Raw genomic sequence first — 18654 nt, forward strand, 5'->3', positions numbered from 1 at the left:
CAATGTCCCTCTGGTTCCCTCATTGGTCAATTATTCCAATTGTCACAAAAGAATCAATTTATGGGGCTTGCCAGTCTTTCCTTCATGCACCAAGTTGCTCCTTCTTCCCCACAGTTAAAAATCTAGAAACAGTGTAATGGATATTTAATATGGCACACAGATATGCTGACACTGAGCCAGCATATACTAAAGCAGGGAAAGGCAAATTTTGCCTTTGCCCTTCTTCAAAGGTGATTTCACAGCTGCATATTGCCAGATGCTGCCTACATGAATCCCTCTTAATGCAGCTTCTGAGAAAGCACGATCCATCTGGCAGCTTGTACTATATTATTATAATTCCTTTCTTGTTGAAGAGCGAGGGTTCTGTTGAAAATCTAGAGCTGCCACAGCAATGATGATTTCAAAGCAACAGAAGCTTATATTGGGGATGGGGGAGTAGTCTTTGCTCTCTCAGCAGCATGTATCTCACATCTGAAGACACATTGCCTGGTGAGAATTTCAGCAAGGACAAAGCTGTATCCCCACAGTCCACATGTACTCACAGTTTCATCCCATGATAGTACCTCACCTTTCTCTGCCAATCCACACCACAGATAACAACTGCAGGAGGTGCTGCCTGCTTTTGCTTCTTTTTCTTATTTTTTTCTTCTTTTTATCATGCCAATCTGCTGCAGTCTGCTCAGTTGGATGATAAAAATAGAATAAATGAATAAAATCATCAGTGGTAACAATAACAACAATAGAAATACAGGTATAACTCATTTAATGAAGTAGATGTTTTTCTGGGTTTTAATTCTTTAGCAGAAATCTTGATACCACAAGCAGAAATAACATAAATAATAAATAATAATAAAATTTTTATTTATATACCGCTTTTCTATAAATCAAAGCGGTTAACAACATATACATATACAATATAAAAGACCATCAAAATACAAAACATAAACACCAATTACAGCAATAAAACCACGTCTCATGCCAGCTCAACAATGCTGACGAGGGGGGGGGGAGCAGATCAGGAGTCAGGAGTCAGGAGTCAGGGGTATGCCTGCTCGAAAAGGTGTGTTTTTAACCCCTTCTTAAATTGGTTCAGTGAGGTGGCCGAGCGGAGCTCGTTGGGAAGCAAGTTCCAGAGGTTGGGGGCCGAGGTAGAGAAGGCCCTCCTGGTGTTAGTAGCTAATCTGACCTCCGAAAGTCTTAACAGTTGCTTCCCGGTTGATCTGAGTGTGCGGGGCGGATTGTACGGAGAGAGGCGGTCCTCCAAGTACCCTGGGCCCAAGCCATTTGGGGCTTTATAGGTAATAACCAACACCTTGTATTGCGCCCAGAAGCGAATAGGCAGCCAGTGAAGGTCTTTAAGGACCGGTGTTATGTGACTGGTCCTAGGTATATTAGTGACCAGTCTTGCCGCCATATTCTGCACCAATTGCAGCTTCCGGGTATGGTACAAGGGTTGCCCCATGTAGAGCGCATTGCAGAAATCCAAACGAGAGGTTACCAGAGCGTGCACTACCGTTTCAAGGTCCCCCCGGCCCAGGTAGGGACGCAGCTGGCATATCAGCCTAAGCTGATAACAGGTGCTCCTGACCGTCGCATCCACCTGAGATGTAAGGAAAGAACAGGGATTGGTTCCTACACCACAAAAAAAGATGAACAGTTCAACATGTTTCATCAGACTTTTTATTCAAACCAAACATTTGAAATAAAACAACCAGGTCAAGTAAACCTTGCATAAATAAACAAAATCAAAATCCAGAGACCACTTGAAGGTTTGTTTCAAAAGGTATCTGGGGATGACCTCCCCCCCCCCCACATCTGTCTCCATTTTTCTTATGTTTTCCATTCTGATGACCAAACATATAGATCTGTGCTTTTTAAAAACAAGCTGGAGGACATGGAAGCTGCTGTCATTGGGATGTTTGTGAGTCCATTTTGGGTTTTAGTCCAGATTTTAAAGGTGGTTTTCATGTATTCAGCCTGATCATCCAAACAGGTTCAGCAGCCTGGATAACTCTGTTAAAATTCAGATTAAAATCCAGAATGGATTCTTCTCCCTGACATGGAAACCAACAGCTTTGACAAATTTGATGCCCAGAAATATGCTCAGGCACATTGTTTTTTGCTAAACCAACCAAAGTCCCTATAACCAGAACATTTTTTTTGCCAGAACATTGTTTTTTGCTGCCATCGTTTTGATACCACTTCAGAGAATGAGGAAATAATAATAATAATAATAATAATAATAATAATAATGAAGTCAAACACTCTGGGTTTTTGACAAGGGTGTAGCTAGTGGAGATGGAAAAATGCAGCGATTGCCTCCCAAATAAGAATTCTCCCCACCTCCAAAATAAAATTTTCCTTCAGCTTCCATATTTCTAGCATTGCAGTAACCTACATATTGTACAACATCGTACCCATTTTGTAGTTCCGTGGTTAGAGCATCTCTTTTCATTGATAGTAAACACCCATCAATAGGGTCTCAAAAATGATGCTGTAGCATTTCTCCTCACATATAACTTCCTTTCATGGCTGTTCATTGCATTTGGCAGTCATGTGGGCCAGTGTCCCTTCCTCTCTCCCTCTTCTCTCCTCCTCCCTATTCCAGAGCAGGCTTCTCTGTAACCCCTTCCCCCCACATGCACCTGTCAAAGAAGGAATGGCTGCCTACTCACCAGGAGGCAATCCTTCCTTCTTTGGGATGAGGGAAGGGGAGAAGGGGGAATGAAGAAGAGAGTATGTGGCGACACTTGATGGCACAAAAAGCCCTTCATGCTATTGAAGAGTAATGCAGTATTAAAAGTTCCCAAATTGGTATGTTTCGGGGGTTTTAAAATAATGCGATTGTGGCAAGAATGAGGTGGGAGTGAGGCTATGTGATAATGTTAGTATCTAAAGTTACCAAGGGAATGTGTAGCCACACTCTTGGTTTCTGAGCTGGTAGGTGTATTCTAAGCCCTGCAGTTTGCATGCAAAATGTAATGTTCCATAACAATGCAAGCATAACCAGTAGCACACACAATTTCTAAACTTCTACATATTGATGCAGTGAACCTCTAGGTCAGAGCATTAATATGATTTTGCACTTTCCTATTATAATTGAAATAAAAGGTGGTTTCTAAAAATATTTGTAAAGAATGTTCAATAGTGTGCTATTAAGCATCATTATCTCTAGTCATGCTCTATTGAGGATGGATTGAACCCATTCTATGTTATTAAAGAACTGAAGAATAAAAGATAATTACACAAGTAGTGAGTATGTACCAGTGGTCAATGAAATGAGGGAGCATTCGGTGAATAAGGGAGCACTGAGTGATTGAGGTAGCCCCTCTAATCCTTTTAATGGATTTTTCTTAAATTACATTTAATCAGTAAATTTCATTTGTGTTTTGAAAACTGGTGGGCACAGAAAAAATAAGGCCTCAAATGGCATTCACCTTCCTTCAGCCACAGGAAATAAATGGATCATCGCCTGAAAAAGAAATGTTAGCAGCAAACGAACTGGGAAAAATAATGGCACAGAACTATATTTAATGTGCTAGAATATTCTTCAGGACATACATGTGTCTTGATCGAAGGAAGCTTCACTTTATGATGCTTTTAATGTGCTAGTTAAATTCACTCATAAAGAAACTGGTTCAAAAGTGATTTGTGGTGTAGAGAACATGAATCAATCCTTGCTTGTGAATTTGCATTCTCATCAAGAGTACCTAAAGGATTTAGGATTTGGGTTGATGATCTGGAGAGAAGAAAGGGGTGGGAGGGGGAGGCAAGCAGCTGGGGTTGGGAAGAATGTGGAAACAGCCCAGTCTGTGCCAAAATTATGTGTGAGAATCCAGCCCAGGATTAGCTACTCAACAGAAACAGATGGATTTGAGTAGTGGTTTGTGTTACCTGGTATTTGTTATGTCTGTTGCTACAGAGCCATTGGTGGAATTGGGCATGCTATAGAGTGGTAGAAAGCAAACTAGCAGGTCTCCTTCTCTGGCAATCTACCATGGTAATGCAGAGATTATACTATAGCATTGTTTCTCTTGCTCAGACACCATGTGCCTTTAAAATGCTAGATTATTGATACAGAATTATTTACTATATTACAGAAAATAGCAAAGACCTGGGCAAATTACTGTAGAAAGTCAAAGATGAAAGTGCTAAGGTAAGTGTGACCTGGCTTGCATTACCGAGACCTGGCTTGGGCCTGAAGGAGATGCGGTGTGGGCTCAGGCCCTGCCTTCTGGGTTCTCGGTGAAGGACCAGCGCAGGTTAGGTGGGCGGGGGGGGTGTGTGGCCTTGATACATAGGAACACCGTGTCCCTCACCAGGAACCACATACGACAGACCTCCTATATCGAGTGTATTTACCTGACCCTAAAGGCTAGGGACAGTCTAGGGATTCTGTTAGTGTATCGGCCACCCCGTGCATTAGCGGACTCCCTTAACGAGCTGACACAGCTGGTCGCTGAGCTGATGTTGGAGACGCCCAGGCTTCTTGTCCTGGGTGACTTCAACATCTCCCTCACGGCCAGCAACGTTCCATCTGGTGCGGCTCGGGAATTCATGGATACCGTGGCGGCCATGGGCCTGTCCCAGCTGATACAGGGTCCTACGCACTGTGCGGGTAATACTCTTGATTTGGTCTTCTGTTCGGATGCGGAAAATCCGTGGGTGGAAATAGCTAATGTTTCCCCCCTGCCATGGACGGATCATTTCCTGGTAGAGGTGAAAATCAAGGCCTCTACCCAGATCCCCCCCGGGGGTGGTGAACCTGTTAGGATGGTCCACCCTCGAAGGCTGATGGAACCTGAGAGGTTCCAAGAAGACCTAGAGGGGTTCGCGGTTGGAAATGACGGCGACTCTGTTGATGCCCTTAACGGTATTTGGAATACCGGTCTTTCTAGGGCTATACACAGAATCGCTCCCATGCGCCCTCTCAGGCCTGCTTCTAAACGTAAGCCCTGGTATACGGAAGATCTCCGGGCGAGGAAGCGGGTTCTGCGACGGCTAGAGTACCGTTGGCGGAAACACCTTTGCTTAGACGACAAGGCTCTCCTAGACCAACTGTTAAAGGACTACGGAGAGGCAATACGAGCAACAAAGAATTCGTTCTATGGTGCTCGTATTGCGTCCGCGGAGTCGCGTCCGGCAGAGTTGTTCAGGGTGGTCAGGGAGCTAACTCAGCTCCCTCCCGCCCTGAACCAGATCCTTGAACCTTCTAAGGCCTGCTGCGACTTGTTCAACAACTTTTTCGCGGATAAAACCTCTCGTATAAGCGAAGGTCTGAACGCCGACATTTTAGCAGAACCTAGGGTAGAAGTGTCCAGAGCCTCCGTGGACTATGTTAAACTGGATCAGTTTGAGTTGGTGAGTACTGAGGATGTGGACAAGATCCTCGGAAGTGTTCGGAAAACAACCTGCTCTCTTGATCCCTGTCCCTCATGGTTAGCGGCCCAGGGGGGACCGGCGGTAACATCATTGTTACGCCGGATAGTTAATACATCTCTGAGGGATGGGCTATTTCCATCTCAACTTAAATTGGCCATTGTAAAACCTATTTTAAAAAAAGCCCTCCCTCGACCCCCTGGTACATAATAATTATCGGCCTGTTTCGCTGCTACCATTCTTGGGTAAGGTGATCGAGAGGGCGGTTGCGATCCAGCTTCAGGCGGTCTTGGATGAAACGGATTATCTGGACCCATTTCAAACTGGCTTCCGGGCGGGTTACGGGGTTGAGACGGCCATGGTCGCCTTGGTCGATGATCTCCGTCTGAGCATCGACAGGGGAAGCGTGTCCCTGTTGGTGCTCTTGGACATCTCAGCGGCTTTCGATACCATAGACCATGGTATCCTTCTGGGACGCCTGGCAGAGGTGGGAATCGGGGGCACTGCGCTCCAGTGGTTCCGGTCCTACCTCTCCGGGAGGTCCCAGATGGTGCAGCTGGGAGACGTGTGCTCCGACGAGAGGCCCCTTAAAACCGGGGTCCCTCAAGGAGCCATTCTGTCTCCCATGCTATTTAACATTTACATGAAACCGCTGGGAGAGATCATCCGGAGACATGGGGCGCGGGGTTATCAGTACGCTGATGACACCCAAATTATTTTCTCTATGTCTCCGACTGATGCAGTGACCGGGGATGGCGTCTCTCCTCTCATGGCCTGTCTAGAGTCAGTAATGGGCTGGATGAGGGAAAACCGACTCAAATTGAATCCAGGGAAAACGGAGGTACTAGTGTTAGGTTCTCCTGGTCCAGGAATGGCGGTGGTTCCACCTGTCCTGAACGGGGTCACGCTCCCTGTGAAAGACTCCGTGCGCAGTCTGGGGGTGCTTCTTGATTCGTCGCTTCACCTGACTGCTCAGGTGAATGCAACGGTCAAGAGCACCTGTCATCAGCTTCGGCTTATTCGCCAGCTGCGCCCATACCTGGCCCAGAGGGACCTAGAAACTGTTGTACATGCTCTGGTAACTTCGAGACTGGATTTCTGCAACGTACTCTACATGGAGCAACCCTTATACCAAACTCGGAAGCTGCAAATGGTGCAGAACATGGCAGCCCGGCTGGTCACTGGTGCTCCCAGGACCAGCCATATAACACCGGTTTTGAAAGACCTCCATTGGCTGCCCATCCGCTTCCGAGCTCAATATAAGGCGTTGGTAATCACCTATAAAACCCTAAATGGCTTGGGCCCAGGATACCTAAAGGACCGCCTCTCCCCGTACATTCCGCCTCTCACCCTCAGAACGTCTGGGCAGCAATTACTGAAGGTGCCTGGGGCTAGGTTAGCCTCCACTACACGGAGGACATTTTCCACTGCTGCCCCAGCCCTTTGGAATACGCTGCCCACTGAGCTCCGCTCGTCCACCACCCTGGCCCAATTCAGGAAGGACTTGAAAACCTTCCTGTTCCAACAGGCATTCCCCGAATAAAATCCTGTGGGCCTCCCTCCTCTTCCGTGGCCAAGAGGTTGGGCTATGGGGCTTTTTGCTTGTTATTTTTTGTATGATTTGCTGTATTTGTATTTTAATTCTTCTTGTCTTCATGTTGTATGGATTGTATTTTAACCTTGCTGTAAGCTGCCCTGATTATAAGAAGGGCGGGATATAAATAAAATTTTTATTATTTATTATTATTTAAGTTCAGTACTGAACATTAAGAAAATCAAAAAATAATGACCACAGATTATTTACATAACTTAAATGTAGACAGTGAAGAAATTGAAATAGTTCACAATTTGCTGTATCTTGGATCAGCCATTAATCAGAATGGACATTGCAGTCTAGAAATCAGAAGAAGACTAGGACTTGGAAGGACATATATGAAAGAAGTAGACATTTGTAATACTATGTGTGTTTTAATTGCCTTTAAGTCAGCCTTGATTTATGGTGATCTTGAAGTGCACTGATATTTCACTGAATACTGTCCATGTCATCGTATTTTCCATCACTATGGCCCTTCTCACATGACAAAATTTGAAGTTATCCCAGGGTCAATGTGAAGGCAGTGCAGGGGCAATCATAGGGTTTCAAGTTTGCTTATCACACAATGCCAAACACAATCAGGATCCATCTTAAACACAATTGGGGGTCATTCCAGGGTTAGGTAAATTCAGGGGGAAAGAGGATTTACCTAACCCTGGAACGACCCTGGAATGACCCCCGATTGTGTTAAGATGGCTCTTGATTGAAACCCCATGATTGCCCCTGCATTACCTTCACATTGACCCTGGGATAACTTCAGATTTTGCTTGTGTGATGAGGGCCACAGTATGGATGTGACAGCTGGACAGTGAAGACAGCTGATAGGAAGAAATCAACTCAAGTGTTCTATGGATACCATTGAATGGTAAAAAAACCAAATAAATGTGTTCTAGAACACATCAAGCCAAAATGACTAAATTAAGGCTATTGTACTTTGGGAATATCATGAGAAGGCATGACAAAAGGTAGAAGGCAGCAGGAAAAGAGGAGACCATATTACAAGTGGATAAACTCAAATAAAAAAAGCCACAGACCAGAGTCTGCAAGACCTGAACAGGTCTATCAAGCATAGACCTGAACAGGTCTATCAAGCATAGAATGTCTTGGGGATTCATATGATCACCATAAGCTGAAGCAGTCATGAATGTAGTTTGCACACACATAGTCATATAAATCCATGTAACTGTGTAAAAGGGGGGGGGGGGGGGGGAACAGAAAAGCTATAGTATTTTAAATAAAAAGATAAATAGTTAATTTATTGTAGGGATGGCAAACCTTTGGTTTTTCGGGTGTTTTGAACTACAGTTCCATGATAATAATAATAATAAATTTTATTTGTATACCGTTTTTCCCTAGATCAAAACGGTTTATAGACTATAAAACTATTAAAAACATCTCATAAAAATAGATAAAAACAAGTAATACAATTATACAAACACAGTCATTCATTGGGTAAGGCAGAGAATCGATGGCATCAAGAGCGCTCAACTTCATGGCGGGGGGGGGGGGGGGGGGAATGATCCCTTAGCATTTTCCATAATGGCTGTGAGTGGCAGGAGACCAGAATAATCTTTTCCTTCATGTTTATACTTCTGGCAAGTCAAGAAAAGTTTGAATTTTAAGAACTAATTGCCTAAATCTCTGCAGCTTCTGGCCAAACATAAACTTTTCACCCTTCCTCAATTTGAGAGACATTTCACATCATTTTTTAAATGAAGTTGGTTTCACTTTACCTGCTCAGATTTTTAAATTTTTGCTTTTCTGATTTTAAGCACTTAGATGTGAAATCATCAGATGAGCTACTGTTTTATACAATATTGTTTTGTCACTGTGTACACAATCTACTAGTTCCTCATGATTGCCATTTTATGAAGGTACATGTTGTTTTGTCCAAATAGACACTTCGGCATATTTACATTCACTTCTGCAACAAAAAAATTGCTAATCTTTAAAGTGATACAATCCTTTCTGTTGGTTTTGCTGCAATAGTTGTGTTATTTTATGTGCCTTCAGGTTGCCTTCAGCTTATGGCGATCCTCTGATAAAGTTTTCTTGGCAAGAGTTATTCAGAGAAGGTTTGCCACTGTCTTCCTTTTTGGCTGAGAAAGTGTGACTTGCCCAAGGCTACCCAGTGGGTTTCCATGGCTGAATGGGGATTTGTGAAGAGTAATTTAAGTTTCCTAAGGCTTCACCCTTTGTAAAGGAAACAAAAATATTAAATAATAAGAATGTCAAAGCCAAGCCTGTTAGAATCACAGAATCACAGAGTTGGAAGCGACCACAAGGGCCATCCAGTCCAACCCCCTGCCATGCAGGAAATCCAAATCAAAGCATCCTCAACAGATGGCCATCCAGCCTCTGTTTAAAGACCTCTAAGGAAGGAGACTCCACTACACTCCGAGGGAGTTTGTTCCACCGTCTAACAGTCCTTACTGTCAGGAAGTTCCTCCTAATGTTGAGGTAGAATCTCTTTTCCTGTAGCTTGAACCCATTGTTCCGGGTTCTGTTCTCTGGAGCAGCAGAAAACAAGCTTGTTCCCTCCTCAATATGACATCCCTTCAAATATTTAAACAGGGCTATCATATCACCTCTTAACCTTCTATTCTCCAGGCTAAACATCCCCAGCTCCCTGAGTCATTCCTCATAGGGCATGGTTTCCAGACCCTTCACCATTTTAGTTGCCCTCCTTTGGACACGCTCCAGTTTCTCAATGTCCTTTTTAAATTGTGGTGCCCAGAACTGGACACAATATTCCAGGTGGAGCCTGACCAAAGCAGAATACAGTGGCACTATTACTTCTCTTATCTAGACACTATACTTTTATTGATGCAGCCTAAAATTGCATTGGCCTTTTTAGCTGCCGCATCACACTCTGCAAGTGACCTCTTAGATGCTAACATTTGTTGTCTCAGACTTCTCTCTCTCCTTTCACTGACCTGCCTGGTTGTTGTATTTTAAAAACAAATTATTTCCTTCTTTTCCAATAATATTTCCATAGCAACCACACAACCAGTATTTCATTTCTGTATAGGTTAATAGCAACAAACAATTTACAAGCACCAACTTGTTGGAAAATTTCAACACAGCTCTTTCTGTAGCATGTTGAATTCTATGACATGGTTGTGGAACGTAATGGGGGAGAGAATGGAAGAGGGATATAGATTAAAATTCAAACAAACTGCAATCCCTTCCTCCCTGAATGGATTTTTATTATGCCCTACGTCAAAGCAAGAAATGGATAATGATGAGTTTAAGGTTCTCTTTTGATTACACTTTCATGTGTTCAAGATCTGAATAACAATTTTAAAAACTTTGCTGCTAACAAGTGGTTACATTTGCTTCCAAAGGAAGGGGGGGGGGAACTAGTCTAAATATACTATCTTTGTGCCCAGGCTTAAATCCAATGGTTTCCTAGGGCTAAACACAATTGCTAATCCTAATCACAATAGATTCATTGAATCAGTGGGATTTGTATATGTGTTGGCTTACTATTATTGAGCAATTGATGTAATGGATCTATTCTAGCTGGGTCTAGCAATTGGATTTAGGCCTAGGATTTCAGACAACAGAAGAGCTGGACCAGAAAATAAACATACAAAACAGATGGAGCTGTGTACTGTTTGAGTATCAGATTCAAGAGAGTACCAGCTGCAATGCATGTAATATAAGCCAGCATCTGTCCAGTCTGCTTTGAAGGCAATTTAAATTGGATGTATTTTTAAAAAAAGGATGCTTTTCCTCTCTTAACTTCATTGTGAGCAGACACTGTATATATTAATAGTCCTATTCAGAACATGTTACTAGTGAGCATATAGTAGAATCTACTTTGTCCAAGGGAAAATATTACTATCAGAGTGAATATAACTGAGTTTTAAATAGTCTTCTACTTGCCAAGGCTTTTGCCATCATTTGTGACACTGTGTTTTTCATGCAAGTTTTGAAATGATCCTCTCAGCAGCTTTAAATACTATCAGCCATGGTATCCTCTGGGCTGCCTCTCAGCGTTTCACAATGGCTTTTCTTCCTCTTGTAGGTGATGCTAGGATTTTCCTTGTCAAAATCTTAGCAGGAAGCCTATGCAGGTTCCCCAGGGTTGAGTGTTGTCTTCTATGTTAGTTCAGATATGCATTGAAATATTGGAAGAGTTTGCCCAGTCTGGGATTTCAGTGTCTCTTCTATGCTGATGATGCAACTCACTCTGTTCTGTATAATTCATAGGAAGTGGTTTCAGTATGGAGTAGATCAGGCCCTATGCCACTAGACAGATCCTTGAGATATTTTCAGCATCATGATCAAATGTGAATAGCTGCTTGGTGACATAAAAAAGAGTTATTATGTGTTCAGTAGGCCCTGCTAGACCCAAAACAGATGGGCCAAATACAGCAGCAGGAGACCGCGCCAGTGCCAGTCACACTGGGACAACAGCAACCACACGTGCCTGGTCACAACTGAGGCCACTGCCACAGTCCTGCCAGAAGGAGTAGATTCTATCCACCCCTTCTTGGCCTGGTTCTTTCAAATTATGCAGCCTCAGTGCAACTGCAGCTGCCTTCAGGGTGTGTGCCATGTAAATGGCACATCTACAATGTGGCCTGAAGCATTTTGCCTGTGTGTTTCAGGCCCTAGATAGTATTTCTTTAATATGGCAGTTCAATGCTATAGAGGTGACTAGAAACATACCCGCTCAGCCTCTGCTCTCCTCCATTGATATGGAATATGAACCATACTTGCCCAGTTCCATTTACTTTATTTGCTTCTGCTCTAAATAATCTAAGGGATCTACTTACCAGTCACTTTTCCTGGGTGGTGGGGTCCTTCCTACTAGTGAAGAGGACCCATTATCCTGCCATGGAGATGCCAAGTGTTAGCCCTGGCAAAGTCTGGATAGAATTCATTGTCCAGGGAACCAATTCTACCACCTGCCATGAGGGTATGCTGGAATCAAACTGCTAAAGAGCTGTACACCACCTCATGCTTACATCATGTAACCAAATCACCTCAGATTTGGAGAGAGGACAGGTTTTAAAATGGCGTTTTAAATAGTGTAGACAAGCTCTAATGTACAACATCATAAATGACTTAAAAGAAAGCAGCCAAAGGGGCGAAACAGATGAGAAGGAAAAAGTGGCTTGAAGCTTCCTTTTCCGAAGCCACATTGAAACCCCCATCAACCGCACTGCCTGCTCCCAAGGCAGCTGGAGTGCTGATGTCATGACCATATGACATGGCTTCAAGCCAGGAAGAAGTGGGAAAAAGCTGCTTCTTTTTGAAATGGCTTTTCTCTACATAAGGCGCCTAGAGGGCACTTTCCTGCTGGATTCAAGGCATATGTCATCTAAATACATGCCTTCCAGGCAGCCTGAAATCACCTCTTTTTGCCTGTCTGTTTAGCCCCAAAGTCTCATAAAATGATATGACAAAGGATGGGAAGGGAGTGAAGATATGGAGTTTTTCATCTCATGGTTACTGCTGCTGGCCTGAAAGATCAATCCTTTTTAGAGCTGACTTGAAATGTCTAAATCAGATTTTTGCAGAGAAAAAATGGAAACCATAGAAGAGATTTATAGAAACCAAACCCTCTCTGCCACCACTAGCATCCAAGCTGGCTGGGAGATCCTAAGACATCTAGTCCAAACAAACAAACAAACAAACAAACATTCCCCTGCTCTAAATCCCAATATTTAGACCTACTGGTTCGTTTTTGTAGACATCACATATGAAATGTTGGAAGTTATCTGCTGCCTACTATTTGTCACTGCTGTCATATGTTAATGCCAATGCATGCCAGCAATTGAACATATGGTAGTCAAAGGTAAAAAATGTGGAGACCGGAGGCTTGGGAAGTGGAGACAACAGATATGAAAAGGCTAGGAGATGGCCAAATGAACAGAAAGTGGTTCTGGGAGGAAATGCAGAGGGAATGTTATGCTAGAATCTGTTATGATGCTGATTTTTTTTTAAAATGTGTGTTTGAGAAGAGAGTAAAAAAACTACAAAGGGAGAAGACTCTGTACTAGCAGTATGAATATCAACATTGCAGTGATGTTGTATTCCATCTTGAATCTTTGCCCAGCTCTGTAATACACTGAAATGTAAATGCTATTTTTATTTTCTCCTTAATCTATTAGAACCAATGAAAAAATTCTCAAGTCAATCACTTCTCCCTTTAATATCAAATGATGGACTGGTGTACAAAGGTGTGTTTGGGGAGCATATATGACACTACGGGAAATGTTGCTAGAAGTTAAATGCCTGTCTCCAGTTAACAACTGTACCTTCTAAGCTTTTAACACTTCGTTTCATTTTATTCGTAATACAATACAGATTTCAAGCTCCTGAAATGGTTTAGCATTTTCATTTCTCCACATGTGCTCGCTGAAAAACTGCTATTCCTTGTAGAATTCAGCTCCATAAGATAAGCGTTAATACTGGGATGGTGGTGGAGGGGAAATCTTCAGGGCCTCGTGCTTGAATTTAATGTGAACCGAATGAAATCATTTGCCTGGTCCATGAACCATGGTCTGAGGCCACTATATGACTCTAAGGAAAATGAGTTCAGTTCCAATTCCCTAATCCTCATTCAAGTTAATAAAATTGCCACACAACATTCAGTGATGTGCTGTTTAGTGAAAAATGACTGCCTCTGTGGCAACAATAATGTATTTAAAAGATGAGCTATAGTCAGCTTCCTCCAAAACTGACAGCTCCTGCAGGTGAGCTATATGATAGTACTAAGATGGAGAAGAGCATGAATAAGATACAGTTATTTCTACATTTAATTCCATTGTCCCTTACCATTGGGTGTGAATACTATGGCTTCCACCTCTGCAGTACAAAAAAGGATTGCAGTAGGCATGTGCTAAAATCCTACATATACACAGGCAGTTCCGTGTCCTCTCACTACTCAGAAGCAGTGGCATCACTAGAGCATCACTCAGTGCGGTAACTCATGGTGACACACCAACCTCATTGACCTCCTCCCTTACCATACCATACAGAATCTTTAGTAATATTTTTGTAACGTTACTCATTAAGTGTAATTCCTGCATATCACTGAATATCCTGGAAATAGTTGTGATATAAAACAACTAGCAAAATAAAAATTATACCTTTAAATTACAACATCATAGGCATTTACATATATATAGTTTCATGTGGTTGATTTGAAAATTTGGTAAAAGGTGATGTTTTTAAAGAAAAAATAAAAATAATATTTTTAATTTTTTTAACTTTTTTTTTTTTTTTTTTAGAAATACAGTGTGCCCTTGCCTTATGCAGGGGATCCCCCCCCCCCAACATAAGGCAAATGTTGCATATGCTCGAGCCCCATTAAAAATAATGGGGCTCATGCATGCATTGCAGTGCGGCACGGCATGTGTGTCATGGGTGTGCACGCCATTTCCTATTTGTTGCATGACTTTCAGTGTAAGCTGAAAACAGATGCACTGTAGTTTTTAAAAATAAATTTTAATTTAATTACAAAGAACACCTGGGGCCTCACCTTTCTCCTCCCACTGAACTTCATTCTACTCACACCATCTCTTCAGCATTTTAATGGGACGCAGGCTAATGCCACAGTCCATTTCTGCCAAAAAGGAGATGTTTGCGGAACAGTGCTGTCACCCCTTGTTAGGGTGTCATATGGTATGGTCCACACTCCACACACACACCCTTAATGACACCATTGTCCAGCAGCTGTTAAGTGCTGGGAGGGATTCCTCCTGCTATCACTTGCTGATGTAGAAGGGAGCTAAGAGGTGAAGTAGACCATAGAAAAACAGGTGGTCACAGTTCAGTGGAGTGGAATGAAATTGGTGCACTCACAGATAGAATGTACCCACTTTTTCCTTCCCCCAAGAGCTCAGAGTGGCTGTATCTGAATCATCTCTTCTGTCCTCTTACATAATCTTAAGGAGGATCAGCAGCAACCCATTGTGTGTTTTACAACTGCTAGAAATAGTAGATTTTTGGATGGAATGCAAAAACAAGAGAATAAACCTCTGTGCCCCATTCAAAAAAGGACTTGCACACACATATATCACTAATAGGATCCCAGCCGTGCTTTGTATACAAAAGGTGCAATTTCCTGCATTTCCCGACAAGGCTGCAAAAGACTCAACTCTGAGAATGATTTCAGTCAGTGCATACCAGTGGTGAGGAATGTGTGACTTTCTATTCACTGCTGGATTTCAACAGTTTTTGGAGCTGAGTCTCTGAGGGCCTGCCGTGCATGCTGAGTCTTATCAGTAAAAATTATTACAGTCTGAAAGGAGTGAAAAAAGAACTGCAGGGATGAAGGGAGAAGGATCTGTTGTTGTCTGCTGGGATGTATGTACAACGTTTGTCTTCTTGCCAGAAAACCTCACTGACTACACTTGCAGCAAGTATAAACTGGTGCCTGTCTTGGAACAGAAGGTCATTGCATTGCAGCTACATGTTACTATTCTTCAGCGAGACTATGAGGACTTCCAAGGCAGAACACAGGGAGAATTAATGCTACAGAACCAACAGGAAGAAACTGCCAATGAAAATGAAGAGGGCTGTCACACTGAAGGATTGCCCTGGAGGACAGTTACCATCAGAAACAGATCATGCACAACTGATTTGGAAGTGCTCCAACTAAACACCTTCCTGAGGATAACAGTGGTGAAGAGGTGCAAACAAGAGACCAGCAGCAAAAGACACAGCATACCAAAGAAGGAGCCAACCTAACCACCAACTTCAGCAAGAAGAAAAGAAGGAGAGTGGTATTAAGGAATTCATTGCTGAGAGATATAGAGGAAATTCTTTGTTGGCCAGACAAGATTAACTGGGAACTGTGCTTTCTTCCCAGCATTTGTATCCAGTATGTCACTGACAAGTTGCTGAAGCTCATCAAAAACACAGAGCAGTAACCTTTCTTCTGATTTATGTGGTCACCAACAACAGTGCAAAGAACATCTTTGAGCAGATCACCTTGGACAATAAAACCCTGGACAGGAAAGTGAAGAGTTTAGAGGCACAGGTGATTTTCTTGACAATTCTACCAGAGAAAGACCACACAGGGACAGGAAGATGCTAGAGGTGAATGATGGTGCTGATAGGAAAGATTTGGCTTTTGGGACCATTGTCTTCACTTCTTTGATGAATGACTATTGGTCACAGGTGGACTACACTTCACGAAGACTGGGAGGAATGTATTTGGCAAAAGCAAAGAGAATCTCATCAAGAAGGTGTTAAACTAAATCCCTGGGGTGTTAGAGATGGTAGTTTAAACATCTGTCCAAAAGCAAACTCTAAAGACAATGATGTGAATTCTAGAGGAGAGGCTGAGGGAGGGAATGGGATGCACAATAAAATTCACAATAGGCTATAAAATGTCAAGAAACAATGCTTTAGAAAAATGATGGGGTAGAAGGAATCCTTACCAAATCTGTGGATGATACAAAACTGGGAGGGGTAGCTAACACATTGGAAAATAGGAAAAGAATTCAAAAGGATCTTGATAAACTAGAAAATTGGTCTGAAATTAATAAAAATGAAATTCAATTGAAACAAATGCAAAATTCTACATTTAGACCACAAAAACCAAATGCACAGGTAAAGGATGGGGGATACTTGGCTCAGCAGTACTATACTATATGAAAAGGACCTTGGGATCTTTTTCAACATAAATTGGGCATGATCCTGCAGTGTGATGCTGCAGCAATGAAGGGTGCATCTACTACCAGATGTGTGGGGTGTTCAGAAGCTTGCAGTGTCTCCATGCAGGAGAAAGAGAGAAACCATGGCATCATTGCATCTTTTTTTAAAGGGGTTCATTTTCAAAAAAGAAATCCTTGCTTGTTGGACTTGAAAAGTAACTTGCAATCCTAACTCAAAAATGCATTATCTATAGCAGGTTAGAATTAGGCTTAAGCCTCTATTGCCAGATGTTATTTCCACTCTCAGAAAAGTGATGGCAGGACTCTATTTACTGGCTTATTTTAGAAATCTACAAAAAGAGAAATCTGCTGGAGAAACTCTGCTGGCTAAGATCTATTGGCAAAGTTGCCAAGAAGGAGTAGGACAGGAAGGAGCTGAGTTGCTCCAGATTCAACTTTCTACAGATGAGGAACACAGCCAGAATACAGGCACAAAGTCAAGTTAGGGTGAAGACAGTCCTAAAAAAAATCCATACCAATATTGTTACTAGGCTGGGAGAGGACTGTTTCAGAGAGACTTCATTTGGCTTAGTGTCAGCCTAGCTGGCCCTTAGCCAGTTCTGCACTGTAAATTGGTACACAAGGACAGGTTGCCAAAGGTAATCAAGCCATTGCTGGCATAGAGGAATTGTCCCACAGGTTCATCCAGGGTATACCAATGACTGTAATCAATGGGTTTTCTTGCCCTTAAGTAGTGTTCTATTGGCATCAGCAGCTTTTCTTTTTTTACTCCTACTTTTAACATTGGCGGGATACAGACCAACCCCCGAAAAGGGCAGTCGCCCTCCGCCCTTGTTTGTTGCACGAGGGAGCCACAGCGGACAAACCGCACGGCTCCCTTGTGCAACAAAAAGAAGCTGCAAAAAGCGGCTTCTTTCTGCGGTGCCATTATGATGCTGCAGGGCGCCAATGGCGCACTTGCGGCATCATGAAGGCGCCGAGACGTGCAGATGCTAGGCATTTGTCACGTCAAAATGGTGGCACCCATGTGTATAGGACGCCACCATTTTTATGCCCCCATCACGTGCGAGGGGTGTTCGAAAGCGCCACCCCTCGCACGTGACGGGGACGCCTCATAGCGCCTGTTTAAATCGGGCCATTATTTAAAAATTTAATTCACACTAAGAAATACATCAGCTAATTGATTCTGCACTATTTAAACCAATGAAACATATCCAAAAGGTTCTGTATTTTCATCCAGCTAATTAATATACTCTAGTGCAGTGGTCCCCAAACTGTGCTTTTTAAGAGATTTTGGACTTCAGCTCCCAGAAGCCTCAGTCATGTTGGCTAGTAGTCTGGGATTCTGGAAGCTGAGGTCCAATCCCTTAAAGAGCACAGTTTGGGGACCACTGCCTGCCCAAGTGTAATTGAAAATGTGGTGAAATTTGAAAGGCCTGATTCAGGTTCATTGATGTTTTCACTTTTTCTTTTTAATTTTTTTTTAAAACCAAATACCTCACTGACATAGATATTCCTAAAAAAGTTCATTGGGGTTATGAAATTACAAGGTAGAAATATTTTAAATTGTAATAAATAAAATATCAGGCATGCCTTTTAATGAAAAGCATGTAGCACACTGACCAGCCAGTCCTAGTTAGCATAAAAGGCTCATGGTAACACAAAGTAGAAATGTACTAAATTAGAATGCATGTATATATCTGAATTATTTATTGCTTAGTGTAAAAATAATATTGCAGCTTTATTGAAATGAATTATTCAGGCTAACAGTTACACTATTATATTGTAAGAAAGTTTCCTCTCCTTAAAGAAACAAAACTTACTCACATTTAGGTTATTAGTTTCTGCTATACCTTATCAAACTGATGCATTGGCAGGCTTTATATTATAGTTCACTTACCACATTTACTGTACTATAATTGGATATCTAAAAAGGATGTGTCCTTCTCTCCTGAAGCAGTAAGTCTTCAGTGCTTACCAAGCACCTAAGGGTATATTTGAAGCCTGAGTGCCTCCTATTTCTGGCATGGACACAAT

Source organism: Sceloporus undulatus, chromosome 4, assembly GCF_019175285.1.
Source record: "Sceloporus undulatus isolate JIND9_A2432 ecotype Alabama chromosome 4, SceUnd_v1.1, whole genome shotgun sequence".
In the NCBI taxonomy this organism is placed as follows: Eukaryota; Metazoa; Chordata; class Lepidosauria; order Squamata; family Phrynosomatidae; genus Sceloporus; species Sceloporus undulatus.